Raw genomic sequence first — 21,886 nt, 5'->3', positions numbered from 1 at the left:
GCCATTTTGATGATGTTAGTTCTGCATATCCATGAACAAGGTATATTTTTCCATCTTCTAAGATCCTCTTTTATTTCTCTCTTTAGGGTTCTGTAGTTTTCATTGTATAGGTCTTTCACTTCTTTTGTTAGGTTGATTCCCAAGTATTTTATTTTTTTGAGGATATTGTGAATGGAGTGTTTTTCCTCATTTCCATTTCAGAAGTTTTGTCGCCGATATACAGAAATGCCTTTGATTTATGTGTGTTGATTTTATATCCTGCCACTTTGCTGAATTCATTTATTAGTTCTAGTAGTTCTTTTGTAGACCCTTTTGGGTCTGCTAGGTATTGAATCATGTCATCCGCAAATAGTGATAATTTAAGTTCTTCTTTTCCTATTTTTATGCCTTTAATTTCTTTCGTCTGTCTAATTGCTCTGGCCAGTGTTTCGAGAACTATATTGAATAGAAGTGGTGATAGGGGGCATCCCTGTCTTGTTCCAGATTTTACAGGGAATGCCTTCAATTTTTCTCCATTCAGAATGATGCTAGCCTGAGGCTTAGCATAGATAGATTTTACAATGTCGAGGTAAGTTCCTGTTATCCCTAGTTTTTCTAATGTTTTGAACATAAAGGGATGCTGTACTTTGTCAAATGCTTTTTCTGCATCTATCGAGATGATCATATGGTTCTTATCTTTAAGTCTATTGATGTGGTGAATAACATTTATTGAATTCCGTATATTGAACAATCCTTGCATCCCAGGGATGAATCCTACTTGATCATGGTGCACAATTTTTTTGATGTGCCTTTGTATCCGATTCGCCAGAATTTTATTGAGGATTTTTGCATCTAGGTTCATCAGAGATATTGGTCTGTAGTTTTCTTTCTTTGAGGTGTCTTTGTCTGGTTTCGGAATCAGGGTGATGTTGGCCTCATAGAATGAATTTGGCAGAGCTCCCTCTTTTTCTATTTCCTGAAATAACTTGAAAAGTATTGGTATTAATTCTTCTTTAAAGGTTTTGTAAAACTCCACTGTATACCCATCCAGTCCTGGTCTTTTCTTGGTTGGAAGTCTTTTGATTGCTTCTTCTATTTCATCTATTGATATTGGTCCGTTTAAGTTGTGAGTATCCTCCTGACTCAGTCTGGGCAAATCATATGACTTAAGGAATTTATCGATGTCTTCAGTATCTTCTATTTTATTGGAATATAGGTTTTCAAAATAATTTCTAATTGTCTTCTGTATTTCTGTTGTAATATTGCCTTTTTCATCCCGTATGTTAGTAATTTGAGTTCTCTCTCTTCTTCTCTTCGTTAGTATGGCTAGGGGTCTGTCGATCTTATTTATTTTTTCAAAGAACCAATTTTTGTTTTGTTATTTTTTTCAATAGTTTCTTTTGTTTCAATTTCATTGATTTCTGCTCTGATTTTAATTAATTCTTGCCTTCTGCTACATTTGCTGTTGTTTTGCTCTTCCTTTTCTAGGGCTTTGAGATGAAGTATGAGCTCATTTATTTGTTGGTTTTTCCTTTTTTTGAGGAATGACCTCCAGGCAATGAATTTCCCTCTTAAAACTGCTTTCATTGTGTCCCATAGATTCTGATATGTTGTGTCTGTGTTTTCATTTATCTCTAAGAATTTTTTGATTTCCTCCTTTATGTCTTCTGTAACCCATTGATCATTCAGTAACATATTGTTCATTGTCCATGTGATGTATGATTTTTCCTTCCTTCTTTTATCATTGATTTCCAGTTTCATTCCATTATGATCTGATGAAGTGCATGGTATTATCTCCACCCCTTTATATTTACTGAGGGTTGCCCTATGGCATAATATATGGTCTATTTTTGAGAAGGATCCATGTGCTGCTGAGAAAAAAGTATATCCACTTGATGATGGTTGATATATTCTATATATATCAGTTAAGTCTAGTTATTGATTGTGATATTGAGGTCAATAGTTTCTTTATTCAACTTTTGTTTGGAGGATCTGTCCAATGGTGAGAGAGGTGTGTTGAAGTCACCCATGATTATTGTGTTGTGGTCTATTTGATTCTTGAACTTGAGGAGAGTTTGTTTTATGAACGTCGCAGCGCCATTATTTGGTGCATAAATATTGATAATTGTTATGTCTTGTTGGTGAATGGTTCCTTTTAACAGTATATAATGACCTTCCTTATCCCTTTTGATTAACTTAGTCTTGCAGTCGATATTTTTCCATAGGAGAATGGCCACCCCTGCTTGCTTACGAGGACCCTGTGCATGGTATATTTTTTCCCAACCTTTTACCTTGAGCCTGTGTATGTCTTTTCCAATCGGATGTGTCTCCTGCAGGCAGCATATTGTTGGATTTGTTTTTTTAATCCATGTTACCAGCCTATGTCGCTTTATTGGAGAGTTTAAGGCATTAACGTTTAGAGTTACTATTGATATATGGTTTGTACTTCCTGCCATGTTTGATTATTTATCTCTTTTTTTTTTCTAATTTAGTTTGTTTCTCCATGATTAGCTTTCCCCCCGTCCTCTGTCTTTACCAAGGCACTTCCCGCTGATGGTTTTGGTTATTGTTTTTCATTTCTTCCTTGTGTAGAGTTTTGCTCAAGATGCTTTGCAATGCTGGTTTTCTGGCTACAAATTCTTTTAGCTTTTGTTTATCATGAAAGATTTTTATTTCGTTGTCGTATCTGAAGCTTAATTTTGCTGGATACAGAATTCTTGGTTGGCATCCATTGTCTTTCAGTGTTTGAAATACATTGTTCCAGGATCTTCTCGCTTTCAGCATCTATGATGAAAAATCCGTTGTTAACCTTACTGGTTTACCCCTAAATGTAATCTGCCTCTTTTCTCTTGTAGCTTTTAATATTTTCTCTTTGTTCTGTATATTGGATATCTTCATAACAATGTGTCTTGGAGTTGGTCTACTGTGATTTTGTGTGCTCGGTGTCCTGTATGCATCTACAATTTGCATATCTGTTTCCTTTTTTATTTCTGGAAAGTTTTCTGTAATTATTTCCTTCAGCAAGATACTCATTCCCTTGGCATGAATCTCTGTGCCTTCCTCTATCCCGATGACTCGTAAGTTTGGTTTTTTTAAGTTATCCCAAATTTCTTGGATGTTTTTCTCGTGATTTTTCACCAGCCTATCTGAGTTGGCTAGACTCTTTTCAAGATGATATATTTTGTCTTCATTATCTGACGTTCTGGCTTCTACTTGCTCCACTCTGTTAGTGATACTCTCGATTGAGTTTTTAATTTGGTTTATCGTTTCCTTCATTTCTAGAATTATTGTTTGTTTTTTTTATAATCTCTATCTCCTGATAAAGATGCTTAACTTCTTCTTTTATCTGTTTATGTAATTCATTTTCAATGTGATCTTTAAGGTTCCTTTCCAACTGTCTAAGGTGTTCCTTGAGTTCTTTATATGGCCATTTTTCTGATGACTCCAGGTCCTCCTGAATATTTAGGCTGTCCTTCATTGTTTGTACTCCTTTTCTTCCTTGCTTTTTTATGCTCATGATACTTCTTGTTCTGTTTGACTGCTGAGTTACTGTTTACTCTTATAAATTTATTTGATGCTTGGGAGGAGAGGTATTAGAAGGGAAGGGAAGAAGTCACTAAAGAGAGTGAGTGTAGGCAGGTAGAATTCAAGAAAGGGGGAATAAGAAAATTGAAAAGAAATGAAAAGACAAAAGAAAAAAGTGAAAAGAAAGAAAGAAAAAACGAAAAAATAAAAATTTAAAACCAAAAAAAAAATTATAATGATAATAAACAAATGGAAATTAAAGTTGAAAAAATAATAGTAATAATAATAGAAAAGAATTTTAAAAAATTGAAACCATTAATAAGAAAGTTGAAGAACAACAACAACATCAACAACAAAAAGTGAAAATGAAATTTAAAAAAATACAAATAATAATCATTAAAATAATAATAATAATAATAATAATAATAATAATAATAAAAAATGCAGTCACAGAGCTCAATTAACTTCTCTTCCAGTAGGTGGGAACTGGGCCAGGCTTCTCTTCTTGATGGGTGGGAACCAATCACTGTGCCTCAGCTCTTCTTCCCAGACTGTGCGGGTCTCCAATCCTGAGTGCCTAGGGCCTTCTCTTGTGGTTCCTCAAGCCAGGCCCCGCTCACCTGTTACGCTCACCACAATACTGGCTACACGCCGGGTCTGCTGCTCCTGGGAGCCCTGTTTCCATGGATGCCTGGGCACACCCTTTCTGTTTGCCTCCCTCAGACCCTAAGTTTGTAGGGCTTGGGACTGAGGACCCCCAGCGAATTTGTTTGCCCTCAGGTAGCAACTCCCCTGGTAGCTGGTGCAAGGGACCTCTGTTGTCAGCAGAGGGATACCCTGGGTCTGACTATCATGCTCAGTTGGCTTTTACCTCTGTGAGTTCAGGTGGGCCGACTAGTTATTTCAGCGGGATCATTAGTGCTGAGTCACGAGAAGCAGGCGAACCAGAACTAGAATGCAGCCCAATCCGGGCTCGGTGTGTTCTGAGAGGGGCAGACTGTTCGCCCGGGATCCCCTTCAGCTCAACAGTGCCTAGCGGTCCTGAGCAAACAGTATTTTGACAGTTTACTTCTCCCTATGCTCGCGCAGCTGAAGGGGTTAGAGACTTGATCTCTCTGCGTCCGCAGCCATGTTGGATCACTTAGATTTTAAATTGTCACTCATCTTATCAGCTGTTCCATTTAACTCGGCAGCTCACTCGCGTGGTGAAGAGTCTGCTCTATGGTGCTCCGCGGTGGTGGCCCAGCTGTGGCCTTCGGGACCCCTGGGGAGGGGGTGCGGGCTGGGGGAGGGGAGGCAGCGCCTCGGGGCCCGCGCGGGTCGGGTACTGGACACGCAGGAGAGCGGGCGGGGTGGGGGAAAGAAATTGAGATCTAGATTTAGGGACTGAGTGTGGGAGGAGAGACGGTGGGGGAGAAGCAAAGCGGGAAGGTGGAGAGGAGAAGGAGAAGGGGCCGAGGGGGCTGCAGCCTTACTGCTCGCGCTGAAGTCGTGATGGACTCACTCCACCTTGGCTGAAGTCGTGGCGGATTCACTCCACCTAGGCCCCTTTCTTGACACGGTGCTGAGTCTTTGTTGACAGATCTCCTTTAATGATCTTTACTTCATCTTTTAAGACGTGGCAACATACGCTGCGGGAGCGGTGGCGCGGAGCACAGAGCGGCTTACTCACTTCCCGCCGCCATCTTCTATACTTATTTTGTATTATCTTTTTTTAAACTTAAATGTATTTTTGCCTCAAGAAGAAAACTCTTTGAGGAAGTAAGATGACAGAGTAGAATCAGGCAACAAATCTCAACTCATCTGCAGCTGGAATTAAGCAGTGAAAGAACACCAGATTAAGGAGGTGGGTGACAGATGAAATGCACAAGACACAACGTTAGACAAAAGACTTGGAAGGATTCAGAAGTCTGCTTATTGGAATAGAAAACAGGAAAGAATTCATGAACCCCAAAACCTGGCCAGGGTAGGTTGGGAGAGGGTTAACAAAGAGAGCAAGAAGGAGGAAAGCTAACAATCTTATTTCAGAAACAACAATTGAAAAGAAAATCACAGTGAGTTAAGCCAGGGCAGGAGATGCAAAGCTACTGAGTGAGAGAGAAGTGCAGAGTTTATCTCAAGTTGCTGGGAGAAAACTGTGGGAGGCAGCCATTTTGTGTAGACTATGCATAAGCTTGCTTTATTAGAAGAAATTAAATGTATACAGCTGCATTTCAGCTACAGATAGCAGCTTACTATCATGGGGAAAGACTGAACGAATCTGTGTTGAGGGATCACTGTAGCTAAAGGTTGCTAAATATCCCTCCCTCCACTGCCAACAAGGGGAATGAAGTGGAGTAGAACAGAGAATGTCATTCTCAGGGAGCGAGTCATCTGAGGGGCAACAACTGCCCCAGCTGCTAGCCACAGCTACAAGTGCCCCAATTGATAGCAGCGTCTACCTCAGTCACAGTAGCATCACACATACCATAGAGATGGCCCACAGAAGTGCACCCCACAGATATCAGCTACTATCAAGTGTGTCCAGAGGTAAGCCTGCTGACAACTGTGCCCTAGCAGCACTGCCTATGCCACAGAGGCAGACTACAGACAAGTACCCCACACATATAGGTTACTGATGAGGGCACACAGACTTTTAGGCCCATCTACATGTGCCCCAGCCAGCTGGGGCAGTTGCTCTGTGCCTAACATAGACCACTCAGTGCCAACTGTTGGTCTACCACACCTCTGCTATGGACCACTACAACCCCATGTACCCCCAAATCTATACGAGCAAGCTTACATTTGTTTTGACAACTGTGTGCACTAAGCAATTTTACAGGTAGGCACACAAGACTGCCTTCCTGATCAGGGAGAGACCAAACTGCCAGGTAACAATTATGGGTTGTTTCTTCTGACCCTCCAGGAATCCTAGACACACAAAATAATGGAGGGAGCCTCCTTAATTTGTGTCAGAGGTACATCCTCTGATGAGGATGCTACCTGCCTACTCAGAGGGACTTAGAGGTAAAGATGAAGAGGTATAGGAAATTACTAAGTCTACAAAAACCCAATAAAATCCAAACCTGGAAGGCTCAATAAGAAATCTCTCCATCTCAAATAACAAAACTGTTGTGAACTACTTATTTCACAGGTATTATCTTCTGTATTGATACGAAAGTTTCCCCCTATGATTCCATATCGCAGTCTATAATCAAATTTTATTTAATCCTTTTAATGTTTTAAAGCATTAATTGAATTATTCTTTCTTTATTCTGTCTCTTGTCTCTTTTTCTTCCTGCATTATCTGGTCATTTCTACCCTCCATTTTTTCTTTTCATGTACGATATAGTTTAACAATAATTTTACTTTCCTTAATACCTAATTTCTCAGCCTATTCTAGAGTATTGTTTCCCTTTTACACTTGGATTACTGGAGTTGTGGAGAACATTTACTATAAGTTTCTTTTTTTTTTAAAGGTTTATAAGTATATGGCTTTGTTCTGAAGTGCTCAAGCTACTAGTGATTATTATTTCCTCTCTAAGCAATACCAGAGACTGAACAAAGCAGCATGATGATGGTGAATCAGAGTTTTGACACTTAAGATATATATCCAGTCCAGGGAACACAGTTAAAAAAAATGTAGCTTACTAAGAATTTCCTTAGATAACAAGAGAAAATCATCTCAACAGATACACAAAAGTCAACATAGAAATACATGAAATATGAGGAAATTAGATAAGATGCTTCCCAAACTATATAAACTCCAATAAATTATACCATAGACATTGAAGTGGGGGAAATTAAAGAATTCAAAAAGTTAATTGTTAAAATTATCAATGAACTAAAGAAGATCTAAGGAGTAAACTAAAGGAGACAATGCACATTATGAAAGAACATTTCCTTAAAAAGATAGAAATTCTAACAAATGAAAAAGCAAATAGAAATCCTGGAAATAAAAAACTCAATCAAAATAAAAAAACTCAGTTGAAAGTCTTGCTAATAAATTGGTTCAAGTAGAAAAATAATTTCAGGTTTTGATGGCAAGGTATATAAACTTGAACACTCCTAGAGCAATAAAGAAAAAAAGGAAAGAAAAGAGGAAGTGGGAGTGGGGAAGGACATGATTGGAACATATAAGAATTCTGAGACAATATTAAGAGACAAAACTTAAGAATCATTTGCACTGAGGAAGGAGTAGAGATACAGGTTAAGGCATTGATACCTTATTCAGTGAAAATATCAGGAACTTTTCTCATTAGGATGAGATTTAAAATGAAAATTTAAACATTAGAAATAATCAAAATGCCAGGAAATAAGAAACATCATTCTAAAATAACACTGAATATAACTGGTCTTTACCCTCCAATTAATAGATAGACAGGCAAATTGGGTTAAAAATCAAAACTGGACTATATGTTACTTGCAAGACATACACTTCACAGGCAAAGATGTCCACAGGTTGAGTCAAAGAGTGAAAAATAATATTTCATGAAAATGGAATGTGAAAGTAAATAAAAGTAGCTATTCTCATATCTGAAGAAGCAGACTTTCAGTCCAAATTAATCAGAAAAGAAAAAGAAAAGGTTACACACTAGTAAAGAGAATAATTCAAAAAGAAGATATAATAATAGTAAATATTTATGTTCCAAAACATTAGTAGAACCCTTACATAAAACAAATACTACCTGATACAAGAGTCAGCTAGATCTGAATACAATAATACTGGATGATTTCAACACACTTCTTTCACCATTAGATAGGTCATTGAGACACAAAGTCTGCAAAGATATTTCAGACCCAGGTGTACCATAAATCAAATGAAATTAACACACATTTACATAATATTTAATTCAACAACAGTTGAATAATTTTCTTCTCAGTTATTCATAGAACTTTCTCCAAAATACATAACATTCTAGGCCACAAGGCACATCTTAGTAAATATTAAAAATCTGACACAATTCTTCGATTCTTATCAGATCATAATGGGATAAAATCAGAAATCAACAGTAAGAAAACCTTCAGAAACTACATAAACATATGGGGATTGAACAATATGCTTTCGGATGTAAATGGGTCATAGAATAAATCGGGAAAAGAAATTTTGAAATTCTCAGAATCAAATAAGAAAAGAGGTACAACATACCAGAAATGCTGGGACACTGTATAGGCAACTCTAAGAGGAAAAGTAATAGCTGTGAGTGCCTAATTTAAAAAAAAAAAATGAGAAAGATGCCAAATAAACAACTTAATCATATATCTCAAGGACCTAGAAAAGAAGAACAAACCAATTCCAAAATCAGTAGAAAGAAGGAAATAACTAAGATCAGAATCAAAATTAATGAAACAGAGAATAAAAATGCAAGATAAAGGATCAAAAACAAAAATTGATTCTTTCAAAATATAAACACAATTTTTAAACCCTTACTCAACTAACCAAAAGAAGGAAAACCTGGGAACAGATAAATTCTCAGCTAACTTATACCAGATCTTTAAAGAACTAATGTTAAGACACCTCAAATAGTTTTTGAAATAGAAAGATATGTGTATGTGTGGAGGATTCCAAGATCATTCCAGCAGGGCTGGGGTTGTGGCTCAGTGGTGGAGCACTTGCCCAGCATGGGTGAGGCACTGGGTTCAATCCTCAGCACCACCTTAAAATAAATAAGTAAAAGAAAGATAATTTGTCCAAGATCATTCCATTGAAGCCAGTATTACCCTGATACCAAAATCAAATAAGGGACATCAAGAAAACAACAGACCAATATCCTTAATGAACACAGATGCAAAACTCTTAATAAAATATTTGCAAAGTGTATTCAAGAACACATTAAGAATATTGTATATGATGATCAAATTGGTTTCATTTGGGGATGCAAGGATAATTCAACATATGAAAATCAATAAATGCAATTTACCACAATGATAGAATCAAGGACAAAAATCACAAAATCATTTCAGTCTTTGACAAAATGCAGCACTCATCCATGATAGAAATATTAAAGAAACTGGGGAGAGAACTTAATTCAACATTATTAAGGTTATATATGACAAGCTGTAAGCCAACATCATAGTGAATAGAGAAAAACTGAAAGACTTTCCTCTAAAATCTAGAAGACAAAGTCATGTCTCTCATCATTCCTATTCAATACAGTACTAAAAATTTTAGCCAGAACAATTAGGCAAGAGAAGCAAATAAAAGGGATAAAATTAGGAAAGGAAGAAGTCAAATTATCGCTCTTTACAGATGATATTATTCTATACTTCGAATATTCAAAAAGCTTCACCTGAAGACTTCTAGAGTGATAAAGTCAGAAAAGGAGCAGGATACAGAATCAATATACAAAACTCAACAGCTTTCCTATACATCAATAATGAATTCACTGAGAAATTAGGAAAATCAATTTCATCATAATAGCTACGCCCCTCCAATACCTAGGAATAAACCTAACCAAGAAGGTGAAAGACTTCCGCAATAAAAGCTACAGAAAACTGAAAAATGAAATAGAAGATGCTAGAGATGGAAAAAACCTCCCATGTTCATGGATTGGCCAAATTAATATTGTTAAAATGGCCATACAACCAAAAGTGAGCTACATATTCAATGCAATCTCCATCAAAACACCAAAGACATTTTTCACAAAAATGGGAAATAAGAGTAGCCCTAAAAATCATATGAAAGAATAAAAGCCCTAGAATGGCCAAAGTAATGATTGAGCAAAAAGACCCATTTTTAAATTTAAAATACTGATTTGAAATTATACCACAGAGCTATAATAATAAAAACAACATGGTAAAGGCATATAAACTGACATATAAATCAATGGAATCGAAGACAATGAGATAGACCCACACAGTTATATCTTAAGTTTTATAACAAAGTCTTATTCAGACATACAAATGAATAAATCTATGTCATTTGCAGGAAAATAGATGGAACTTAAGAGCATTATGTTAAGCAAAGTAAGTCAGACTCAGAAATTCAAGAGTATATTCGCCATATGTGGAAGCTAGAGAGAAAAAAAAAGTGGAGGAATGGATCACATGAAAATAGGAAGGAGACCAAAGAGTTGAGAAAGAGGATGAGGGGGAAGGCGAGGAGAGGAACTGGGGAATACAATTGATTAAAATATGCTATGTGCATGTGCAAATATGTCACAATGAATCCCACTATAATATAATTATAATTTGCCAATAAAACACTTAAATAAAAAGAGGAAACTCTTAGTCCAATATCAAAATACAAACATTAGAAATGTGATATTTCATAGCAATAGTTGGTTAAATGGCAGAGTAAAGAAGACAACATGAAAAATAAAAAACTCTTTTGTAGCTGTACTCCTAAATTGAGTAATACAAAATCAAGGGGGAAACAAGTCTTAATGAATAAAATTAGAAATGCATTGGTTTTGAATTTCGGAGTTAAATGAGGACAAAGGATAAAGAGAACAACTTATTTTAAATATTTATCTACACCCTGCTTCATTTCTGAAAATCAATATATATGAAGGCTTGAGATATAAGAAAAATGAAAGAAAATGTCATCCATAAATTTAATTACTAAATTTGATAAAGTATTATCTGCAGAGATGCAAATTGAAGTAAAAAGTTTACAATGAAAAATATTGCAGGTGAGAAAAGGTGGCCAAAACTGAATACTAAACTAGCCTGTTCTACCTGGAAAGCTCCTCAGATGAAGATGATTAAATTATTATAATAAAACTTAACAGTGTAAGAAAGTTTCCCTGAAAATCCAGCAAGTTAAGGTCTTTGTTATGGAAACCACAGAGTGCTATATTTATAAATAAATACAAACTATGTTTTCTACACTTGAAATAATAAACATATGAGTTCTTACAAAGGATTAGGTCAATCTCATGAAACCAGGCTAAAAAGAAGTTTTCAAAAACATGGAAGGCAACAAATTCTTCTTAAAGTTTTATGGTCTGTAAATATTGTTCAGAAAATTGGTTACTAGGAAAAAAGTTTTATAATTTCCATATATGTCTTATAATAAGTCATTATATGACAAGATCATGTAAAATCATGTAGATTAAAATCCTCTTCTTTTTGGAAAAAGGGTGGGGCACTGAAATCAGTATGATTGCTTATTCATTCATTCTTCATTCGACACACAACACTTACTAACTGCCAGACTCTTTATGAAGTAATATGAAGACAGAGCCTCTCCTTACAAACAAATAATCAAACACCAAGCAATAGGGTAAGTGGGGTCACACAGGATTGTGGGAGGACTATGGAAATTTAGGGGAGAAGTACCTAACCAAGAAGTATCTAACCTTTGGTTGAATGTGAAAGAAACACAACTAACTTTGCATAAAATGCCAATGGATTGGGACCAGAGAAAATAAAGTGCATTCAAGAAAACTGGGCTATTGTGAATTGTGCTGCTACAAACACTGATGTGGCTTCGTCCCTCTAGTATGCTCTTTTCAAGTCTTTTGGATATAGACTGAGGAGAGGGATAGCTGGGTTAAATGGTGGTTCCATTCACAATAGCTAAACTGTGGAACCAACCTAGATGCCCTTCAGTAGATGAATGGATAAAAAAAAAATGTGGCAAATATACACAATGGAATATTACTCAGTAATAAAAGAGAATAAAATCATGGCCTTTGCAGGTAAATGGATATAGTTGGAGAAGATAATGCTAATAAGTGAAGTTAGCCAATCCCCAAAAAACAAATGCTGAATATTTTTTCCGATATAAGGTGACTGACTCATAGTGAGGTAGAAAGGGGGAGCATGGGAGGAATAGACAAACTCTAGATAGGGCAGAGGGGTGAGAGGGGAAGGGAGGGAGCAGGGGGTTAGCAATGACGGTGGAATGTGATGGACTTCATTATCCAAAGTACATGTATGAAAACACGAATTGGTGTGAATATACTTTATATACAACCAGAAATATGAAAAAAATGCGCTCTATATGTGTAATATGAATTGTAATGCATTTCATTGACATTTGTTTTAAAAAAATCAATTACAAATAAATAAATACAAAATCTTAAAAAAAAAGAAAAGGAAACTGGAGGCAAAGATACTGAAGCATACTTGTTTGCAAATTGGTCTCTCTCAGAATCATTTTTCCACAACTCAGAACCACGCCTGAGGAGTTGTGGGTTCATATGTTCTCATCCTTTCATTGGAATGACTTGTGTGAGCAACCATTTACAGCTGATTCAGAAAAAAATCACTAAGCAAGCCCTCTCAGGAATACCACCTCAGAGATCTGAAATAAAACACACCGGATATCTGAGAAGATGAGGAAATGTGAGCAGCAAAATTTACACGGTTTGTCTTAGTTTAGCAGGAATTGTACTTCCTGAGCATGTTCACTAGAAAACTGGATGCTTCCTAATGAGACCAGTGGGAAACTTTTCTTGAGCACCTTGACTATGTTGCTGAAAATAATTTGTGCAATAATAGGGCAAAGTGATCCTGTAACTCTCTGCACTTAAGGAGTTTTGGACATATTCCTGAAATAAGAAGGTTTAAAATATAATTGCTGAATCTTGATTAAAAATCGAAACAAAAATAACATATTAGATGTCATTTAATATGATAAAAGTCACTAGATGGAGTTTCAATACTATTAATGATGCAACATTCTTTATGTTTTAATCCTCAGTATTATACAAAGACTAGGAAAAGTTATTAGAGAAAAATAAAATAACATCAAATTAAAAATTTCCATCATTATTAACCTCTGTTCGAAAAAATTATATGTATAATTATAGGCTTACTGGGAAAACATAACCAATGTAGTTATAAAAAATTATATGATTATTTGTGGGTACGAACAAGGAGGTTTTAAGAATTAACTCATAGGGGGTTTATAAGTAGTAAACTTGTGATATGTTTTAAGTCGCATAAAACAGGTTTGACTCATGTTTACTACCTAACAATTGCAATGGGCCTAGTTTATATATGACAATTACATAGAAGTAGCTCTTCTGAAATGCATTATGTGATTAATTTACTTGGCTTCAGGAATGCAATGTTGTTTCTACACTGTTGTTCACTTCAACCTAATGCCCCCTAGAGTACAGATCCAATTAAGAAACAAGGCAGGGAGGCAGCTATTAAGCATACTATTTCTATATTACACACACTTCCATACAGATTGAACACCACCACCTACTGTCAGAAGGAACTTGATTTATTCACTGAAACCCTGTGACATTGTGGAAATAGTTGATGGAAATGAATGAATAGGAGTCAAATCAAATATATTACAGAAAAACTAAATGTAACTTATGGTTAAATTTATGGGGCTTTAAAAAATAAAATCCTAACTACAGCTAAAACTTAATTTTGTCACAGAAATGCAAAGCAAAATGATCTGGCCTATGGATTAGGGACTTTTGGCCCAGTTATTTTTGGGCCCATAGCAAGGCACCACATCATGGTGGGATTGTGCAGGGAAGGAATGTGTTCTCTTCATGGTGGCTGAAAGCAGAGGAGGAGAAGTTGAGGAGGGGTTGGAGTTCCCATATCCCCTTATAGAGCATGCATCCAGTGATCTAAATTCTTTCCATTAGGCCCCACTTTCTAAAGGTTCCACCATTTCTCAACAGTACCATGGGTTGAGGACCAAGTTTTCAACACACACTTTGGATAACATTTATCTATACTATAGTACTAACCTTGGTATAATTTTGACTTATCACAAAGTAACCCAAAAGTGTTGCTGACAACTCTCAAGATCCCGTGATGAATATAGGAGAGTGCCTCTGACACCTTTTGAGGTACCTTGTCTTCTTCACAGAACCTAATTATTGTAAATAAATTCCTTTCTTGCTCCTCCCCTATCTTTTTTGGCTTTCAAATCTGGTTTGTGCTTTAAAAGAGCATATGACCTTTTGGTGTTTGTGGTGGTTACTGAGTCACTGGCAAGAGCTGTACTTTTTTTTTTTTAAGTTGTAGATAGACAAAATATCTATCTTTTTCTCTCTCTTTCTTTATTTTATGTAGTGTTGAGGATGGAACCTAGTGCCTCACACATGCAAGGCAAGCACTCTACCACTGAGGTACAGCCCCAGACCCAGAGCTGCACTTTTAAGGTAATGGTTGTACAGTGGTTGTAGTAAAAGTTTATAAGTGCAAGGGTTTTGAATTCTGATTCCTGGGATTTCACAGGAATTGGGTTTCATCCTCTTCATTTCTTTCACTTGAACATTCAAGTTGGCTAAGTTGGTTACAGGGACCTGAGAGTGTGTCAAGGCCACAATTTGACTTGTGGGCAGAGTTCAAGGAGCTGTTCAAGGAATCCACCAACAAAAAGTAAGACAACGGCAAGAGGATAAACTGGACACAGAACATGGTAGCATCTGCCAATCTCAAGATGTGCAACCGTGTAAACTGAAAACATTACATGATCCAATCCTATGATTTCCTTCTTAGGCTTTCATCTCAGCTTTCAGAGACCTAAGATTCAATGTAAAAATGAGATTCTCAATATCTAAAGATCTGAATACTCTGCCTTCTGGCTACACATGTCACCTTCTTGTAGATATATTAGTTTCTTTGCATCTGTTATTTTTTATTCTTGCCTTATTTGTCAACAGTAAAAATACTGTAAAGTATACTGTGGCTAGCCTTGTTTAATGTTTCATGGAAACTTTCATGAGCAACTCAAATATAATTAGTAAAAATGAATGAATTAGGCAAATGCTAAGTGTGATAAGTTTATAAGATAAGCTTTCAGTAATGGTTATGTTTCTATAAAATTATCTACTTAAAAATAATTATAAAAAATCTTTTGGTAACTCAAAACTGAAAGTTATGGTAAGTCACAGATATTCATTAAATGTCTGGCTCATTTCTAAGTAGGTTAAAATACTGAAATAGTAATTACTAAATATAACTTAGAGTTTACATACTTTGGTATCTCATTTTTGTATGGGATAAATAAGCTGGATATATTTATATTTGTTAATAAATATGAAAAAGTAAAGAAACACATTTTTAACAATTATGAAATGGTGAACAGTAATATAAGACAGTTTATAATGTTTGCTAATTTTCTCCAAAATTTGATTTACTAAGAATTAAAAATTCAAATTAAAATATGGTAATTAAAACTAGAAATAATATAGGAAACAACTCCATATGTGAGGAAAATAGACATGTTTTTGTGAGTGAATCTATGAGGTATGGAAGATATGTTTTGTTAAGGGAAAAAAGAGTAATTTTTGTACTATAGTACAATGACTACATGTTCCAAAAAAGAAAAAGGAAAAGGACTAAATTAGTCTGTCTTTTGTTACTGTAACAAAATACCTGATGGCAATAAAGAAAAAAAGGTTTACTTAGTTCACAGTGCTGGAGGTTCAAGGGCATGGTGCTGGCAGCAGCCTTGTTCTGGTGAGATACTTATAGCCAATGGTAACACAATGGCAGAAGTGAGTGCAGGAGCAAGGTATTATATAAAAGCCAGAAGTCAAAAAGTGATTAGTGACTAACTGGCATCCCATAAGATATGTACTGATCCCTTCCAAGGGCACACCCTCTATGACCTAAGTAAAGGATCTCCCTACAGCCTGCCTACTAAAGGCCTGAACACTGAAGCCTCTGACACATAAAACATCAAGGAACAAACTAATTATATACATATATAAAAACACATGTCATACACACACACACACACACACACACACACACACACACATAATAACACCCAAAATGAGTAACCATCTGTATACAGGGTTCTGGGCTTTGAGTCCTTATCAAGACTCCACAGCTTGGAGACGAGTGCTTTTAGCATCATCAATATGAAGGATCTGATGGACACTGAACCCAGGAGAAGGGGAAAAAAGCAACTTTGAAAATGTAAAATAGTTTGAGACTGATTTTCATAAGAAAGGTGAAAAATTCACTATTTAATCGTTTCTACTTAGCACAGAACTTATCTTTCATATTCTTATAAAGCAGCTTTCTTCTGTGTTATCAATAAAAACTAACATTGACCTTCCTCCTGGAAGGTTAAACTTCTAACTTCTGTTTGAAACGGTAGAGTGCCTTTTCTCAGAAGAAATGCTACATATACGTGCCGCAAGCAATGAAAAAGAATACACCATCGCTCCGACCCTTCATTAGTCAGAGGATCTTGGCAACAGCAATGTTACTTGTATACTGTCTCTGCATGAAAAACTGTTTTCAAAGGTAACCTTGCCAAGGGCTATGTTCTGTCTTGGCAAAAGGAAGCAAACTTTACTTTTCTACCAATCGGTTTGCTCTGCATGAGAAACAGGTGCTAAGGTATGAAACCAGGCTTAGAGCAGTAGCAAAATAAAAGTTACCCAAAATAAGTTTCATCTGGAAAAAACACACACACACACATACACACTCACAACTCAGAGATAATAAGCCTGCAGGGCCAACATGTTTTTGCAAAATGCAAATCATGAAAACTGGTTAAGGGATTAAATGCTCTTTTGCAAAAATGACCATGGAGATTATAATCATTAATTAAAATCATGTAAATAATTTTCTGAAAGAACTCACTCTTTTTATCTCATAGGTTTCAAACAGCCTAGTGGTAAAAAGGTTTAGTCTCAGAAGAGATTCTCTAATTAAAACTAGAAATCTGGTATAATTAATAAGTGTCAGTCTGCAATCTTAACCACTTAGTAAAGGCAGAGAAATCAAATGATGGCTTATAAAAATAAAATAAAATTTCACAGAAAATGCAACTTCATAGGGTTTACTTCCTATCAATACAATAGTGACCCAGATGAGAGAAGGAACTTGTTATAGAAGATAAATATTTTAACACTTACAGCTTCTATATGCAAGTTTTATTCAATTTTCTTTTCTCTTTGGAGTTGCAACCTGACCCAAAAGTCAGCTTTTAGTGATTTGATTTGGGCTTATGTTTTTGAATTATCTAAGCTCCTTGATTCTTTACTTCTTTTCCTCATTATCTTCACCCAGAGGTGAACCAGAACAAAAAAAGCAGGATGAAAGCCAAACATATCAATTTCAAATGTTGATTACTTAGTTGTGGACAGTTCCCAAGTCTTCCTTCCTTCTATTGGATATCCAACTCTGTGACAGCTTTAGACTTTACAGTTTAATTTTACCCCCAAGTAATAGCTCAAAGAGCACAGTGAACCAGTTCTTATCAGGAAACAACATAGTCAGAGGCGTTTATTACAAATCCTTGTCTCATTAGTTTCAGGTAGCCTCCTTTCCCTACTCCACAGACCTTCACTTCTATTGGCAATCTATGGGGATCCAGTAGAAGTTGACTCCATCCCTGGATCCAGGAATAGAGTTCTGAATCCAAGCTGCACTAATCAGCACCTTCTCTACACCTGCCACTTTCTTATCCTTATGTGTCCAGGAGGAGTTTGTCTCAGGAGAGTGTCTGAGCACTGTGTGTAACATCAACAGATGCTGTCTTCCCTGGACCAGGTGATATGCAGATGCAGGGTCACAGACACCTCCCTACCACTAGAGAGGTCAGCCTGTGGGAAAGCCTGACAAACATTCAAGAGGGCAAAAGTTAAAGAAATCCTAGCAAACTAAGCTAGAGCTGCTGGATTAAGAAAAATCTGAAGCCTACCCAATTTCTAAGCCTCTATTTATGGGAGTCAAGTAAGTCCCTGACTGAATGTGAGTTGTTTTTGTTGCTTGTAAAATAAAGAATCCAACTCATTGTAAATGTATACAAGGTATTTATGTGAATTATGCATAAGAGTACAATATTGTGGTAGGTACACTGCTGAGATCCCTCATCAAGCAAGCTCTTGTTGTCCACGATTGGGTAGTAGTAGTAGCCAGCCTTAGCTGCAACTAACTCATAGTCAGCCTTGGCTGTTGAAAGCCACTTCACCCAAGCAGCAGCTTATAACAATTAATGAACTGAGGGAGTGAGGGCAGGGGGATAAAAGCCTATTCATTGCCAAGTCAAGACAGGAGACAATAGCAAAACTTGCTCCAGAGCCCCCCACTGAAGTTGGGTTGCCCAAGGCATGTGTGTCTGCATCACAGTGTGAAATTTACCTCTGTAAATCTTCCTTCACACTTACTTCCATGGAAGTTGATCCCTAATAAACATCTTACACTCCAGTCTCCATATCCATGTCCATCTCCAAACAACACAATGTTGACAAGATACATTCTCTGTCCACTTTCACATTATAACAACTAAGAAAAGAAAACCAACATTTGAAAAACTATAAAAGAAAAATCCTCACCAAATCCCTATAAGCAAAATGCACTACAAAAACTTTTTTCTGCTTTCCCTTTTCATCTTTCCTTTGATAATACTTGAGGCAGGAAGGCATTATTTATCACAGTGCAGTAATACAACTAAATTTCTGGGAACCTACCAAAATTGACAGGGCCTATGAGCAATGCATGAGTCACCAGTTTTGACTTTATTTTTAAAATTTTAAATGTTGTAACAACCTTTTTCTTATTATTGCCTTTTTAATAAAGGAGATTGATATGTAATCTGAGATTTAAGTATTTAGCTGATGAGAAATAGATGTTCTTAATTAAAATTTGTTGTGAAGCAAATTTCTTTTCACTGAAAAACATTTTGCAATTAACTGCCATTGTAAAGTTGGAAATTGACTGAATAATAAAATCATCTCATCGGGAAACACAGGTTTTCCTTAACATAAAGGTATAAATAACTTTCATAAAACAATAGTTTAGAGATTCTATTCTCAAGGCCTCATCAAAACATTTCTTAGAACATTTTACAAAATTCATAGACACTGATCAATTTCTTTTGGTTAACTTCTGGAAAACATTATCATCCCCTTGACTCTTCTTTTCCTTTTACTTCTGCAAAACAAAAAGAAACAAACAAAAAAACTGTTCCATTTTTATTCTCACTTTTTTTGCCCTCCACATACTTTATATGCTTATTCTCTTCTAATACCCAGTCATTGAAGGACATCCCTTATGTCTCAAGGCACTTTTCCCTTCTCACCATATAAGCAATTTCTGGTGTTCACAGCCATATCCATGGCTCTAATGTACCTATCCAAAGATCACTAATACACAGATACACAAAATCTATTTGCACACAGTTCACTCACATAATATTTCAAAAGAATGCCTCAAAGGCCCCTCAAATTTCACATGCCAATGAATGAACTTTTGATAGTTATTCTGTCAAATTGCCTATCTTAGATGAGTAGTACTGCTATTCATTCTATAAAGAAAAACCAAAACCAAATAGTCTTAGTTGATACTTCCCTCTCCTTACCTGTCTCCCACAAATCCATCAAGTTCTGTTGGTTCTGCCTCTAAAATACATTTTTAAGGGGCTGGGATTGTGGCTCAGTGGTAGAGGGCTTGCCTGATATGTATGAAGCACTGGGTTTGATTCTCAGCACCACGTATAAGTAAATGAATAAAATAAAGGTCTATCAACAACTAAATATATATATATATATTAAAAATACATTTTTGAAGAAGAGGCCCCTCTTCTTGGGTTTGGGGTCCTTTCTCTGTGTAATGTGTGGACTTTGATATCAATCCTCCTTTATCAGTATAGGCTGCATGCGGGGCGGTCGAGCCTCCGCAGCTCTACTCGGCGGAGGGGCCGCTCTGTTCCTGTCTTGTCTTTGGATGCCTGCGTTGCTGCCTGTGGCCTCCGGCCTTCTGTTGCTACCCCGAGCACTGCTGCCCATGGCCTCTGGAAGCCCCCCATCCCAGCCCACTACGGCATCTGGCTCTAGCTATGTTCCAGGATCGGTTTCTGCAGCCTTTGTCACTTGCCCCAACGAAAAGGTCGCCAAGGAAATTGCCAGAGCTTTGGTGGAGAAGCGCCTAGCAGCCTGAGTCAACCTCATCCCTCAGATTACATCCATGTGAGTCATAAGAATTTCAAGGTTAATCTAACTTTAGAGGCTGACAGGGAGCCTTTTCCTAGGGGAAAGTCTTTCATTCCCAAGACTTTCTCTCCCTCTCTTTCTCTGACTTCTTCAGCTATGAGTGGAAGGGAGAGATGGAAGAAGACAGTGAAGTGCTGATGATGATTAAAACCCAAAGTTCCTTGGTCCCAGCCTTGACAGATTTTGTTCGTTCTGTGCATCCTTATGAAGTGGCTGAGGTGATTGCCTTGTCTGTGGAACAGGGGAACTCCCCCTACCTTCACTGGGTGCGCCAGGTCACAGAGTCAGTTTCTGACTCCAGCACAGTCCAACCATGATGAGCCCTGTTCCTGCCATGATTCTTTTTTTTTTTTTTTTTAATTATCTACACATGACATTGCAATGATCTTGGCAATTCATACATTTGTATCATTGGGGTCTGCCATGATTCTTTAATTAAAAAAAAAAACACTCTTGACTTCCACGTGGTGATGATGACTGGGCCCCTAATAAATCCTGTCTGGTTCAAAAAAAAAAAAAAACATTTTTATTTTATTCACTTTTCTCTATTTCTCCTGTTACTCATCATATAAAATACTTTCATCTCTCATTGGCTTCCTAAGTGATCTAGCTGGCCTGTGTCTACTATTTACATCCTCTTATTTAAAACATGCTGGTGAACCTGCTGCTTGGTATAAGATCAAAAACTTAATATGGCTACAAGGCCCTGAATCTTCTGGCTTTTTCCTCAGTTTCTAACTGAACTATTGTCTTCCTCAAACCTGTAGCTGGTCATTGGAACATACTTTCATTCTCACTCCCACCATGGTCCCTTGGTACCTGCATTTCCCTCTTAACTATTGTGCATAATACTACTCTCTAACACTCATTCCCAGAGTAACTTTCTTCCCTTTTCTCTACTTAATATATACCTCTTCAGGGAATCAGGCAAGATTTCCATAGGCCTCTGATTCTGCAATTTACCCCTCAGACTTATCATGTGCTCAGATTCCTATGTCAATCAAAGATCTTCCTATTATTTTTTTTAAAAATGTTTTTATTAGTGTGTTATACATAATAGTGGGGTTCATTTTGACATAATCATGAAATATAATTTGCTCCAGTCCCCAGTGCTTCTTCTCTCCCTCCCATACTCTGTTCCCCATTTCCCTTCCTCTACTGGTCTTCCTTCAATTTTTTTTTAATTGGTGTTTTAAAGGTATACATAAAGATAGAATTCATTGTGGTATACTCATATATTTACATAGCATTTTGTTCATTCTGCATTTCCTCCTTTTTCTCATCCTTCCTACTTTCCCCTAAATCTCCTTCTTTTATTCCATGCATCTTCCCTTATTTTCAGGGGACCTACATTCCCCACCCTAATCACCTGTTTTCCCTCACTTTGCTCTATCTTCTACACTTGACCTTTGGCTTTCTGAGTCTGTCTTATTTTACTTAGCATGATCTCCAGCTCCATCCATTTACTAGCAAATGCCACAATTTCATTCTTATCTATGACTGAGTAAAATTCCACTGTG

The 21,886-nt window shown here is 36.6% G+C and overlaps 1 protein-coding gene and 1 pseudogene across 2 annotated transcripts in view; one reads left to right on the top strand and one right to left on the bottom strand.

Moving 5' to 3' along the window:
- The window catches only part of FBXL17 (F-box and leucine rich repeat protein 17), a 497,231-nt gene that overhangs the window by 192,679 nt on the left and 282,666 nt on the right, over nt 1-21,886 (bottom strand). The gene's annotated exons all lie outside the window — the stretch shown is intronic.
- Nucleotides 20,003-20,726, top strand: LOC308651833 (protein CutA-like; annotated as a pseudogene). Its single transcript, XR_014024377.1, has 2 exons — nt 20,003-20,342; nt 20,461-20,726. The product of XR_014024377.1 is annotated as a protein CutA-like (transcript).

This window comes from Spermophilus citellus, assembly GCF_964194105.1.
Source record: "Spermophilus citellus genome assembly, chromosome: 1".
NCBI lineage: Eukaryota > Metazoa > Chordata > Mammalia > Rodentia > Sciuridae > Spermophilus > Spermophilus citellus.
This window is presented reverse-complemented; position numbering and strand designations above follow the sequence as displayed.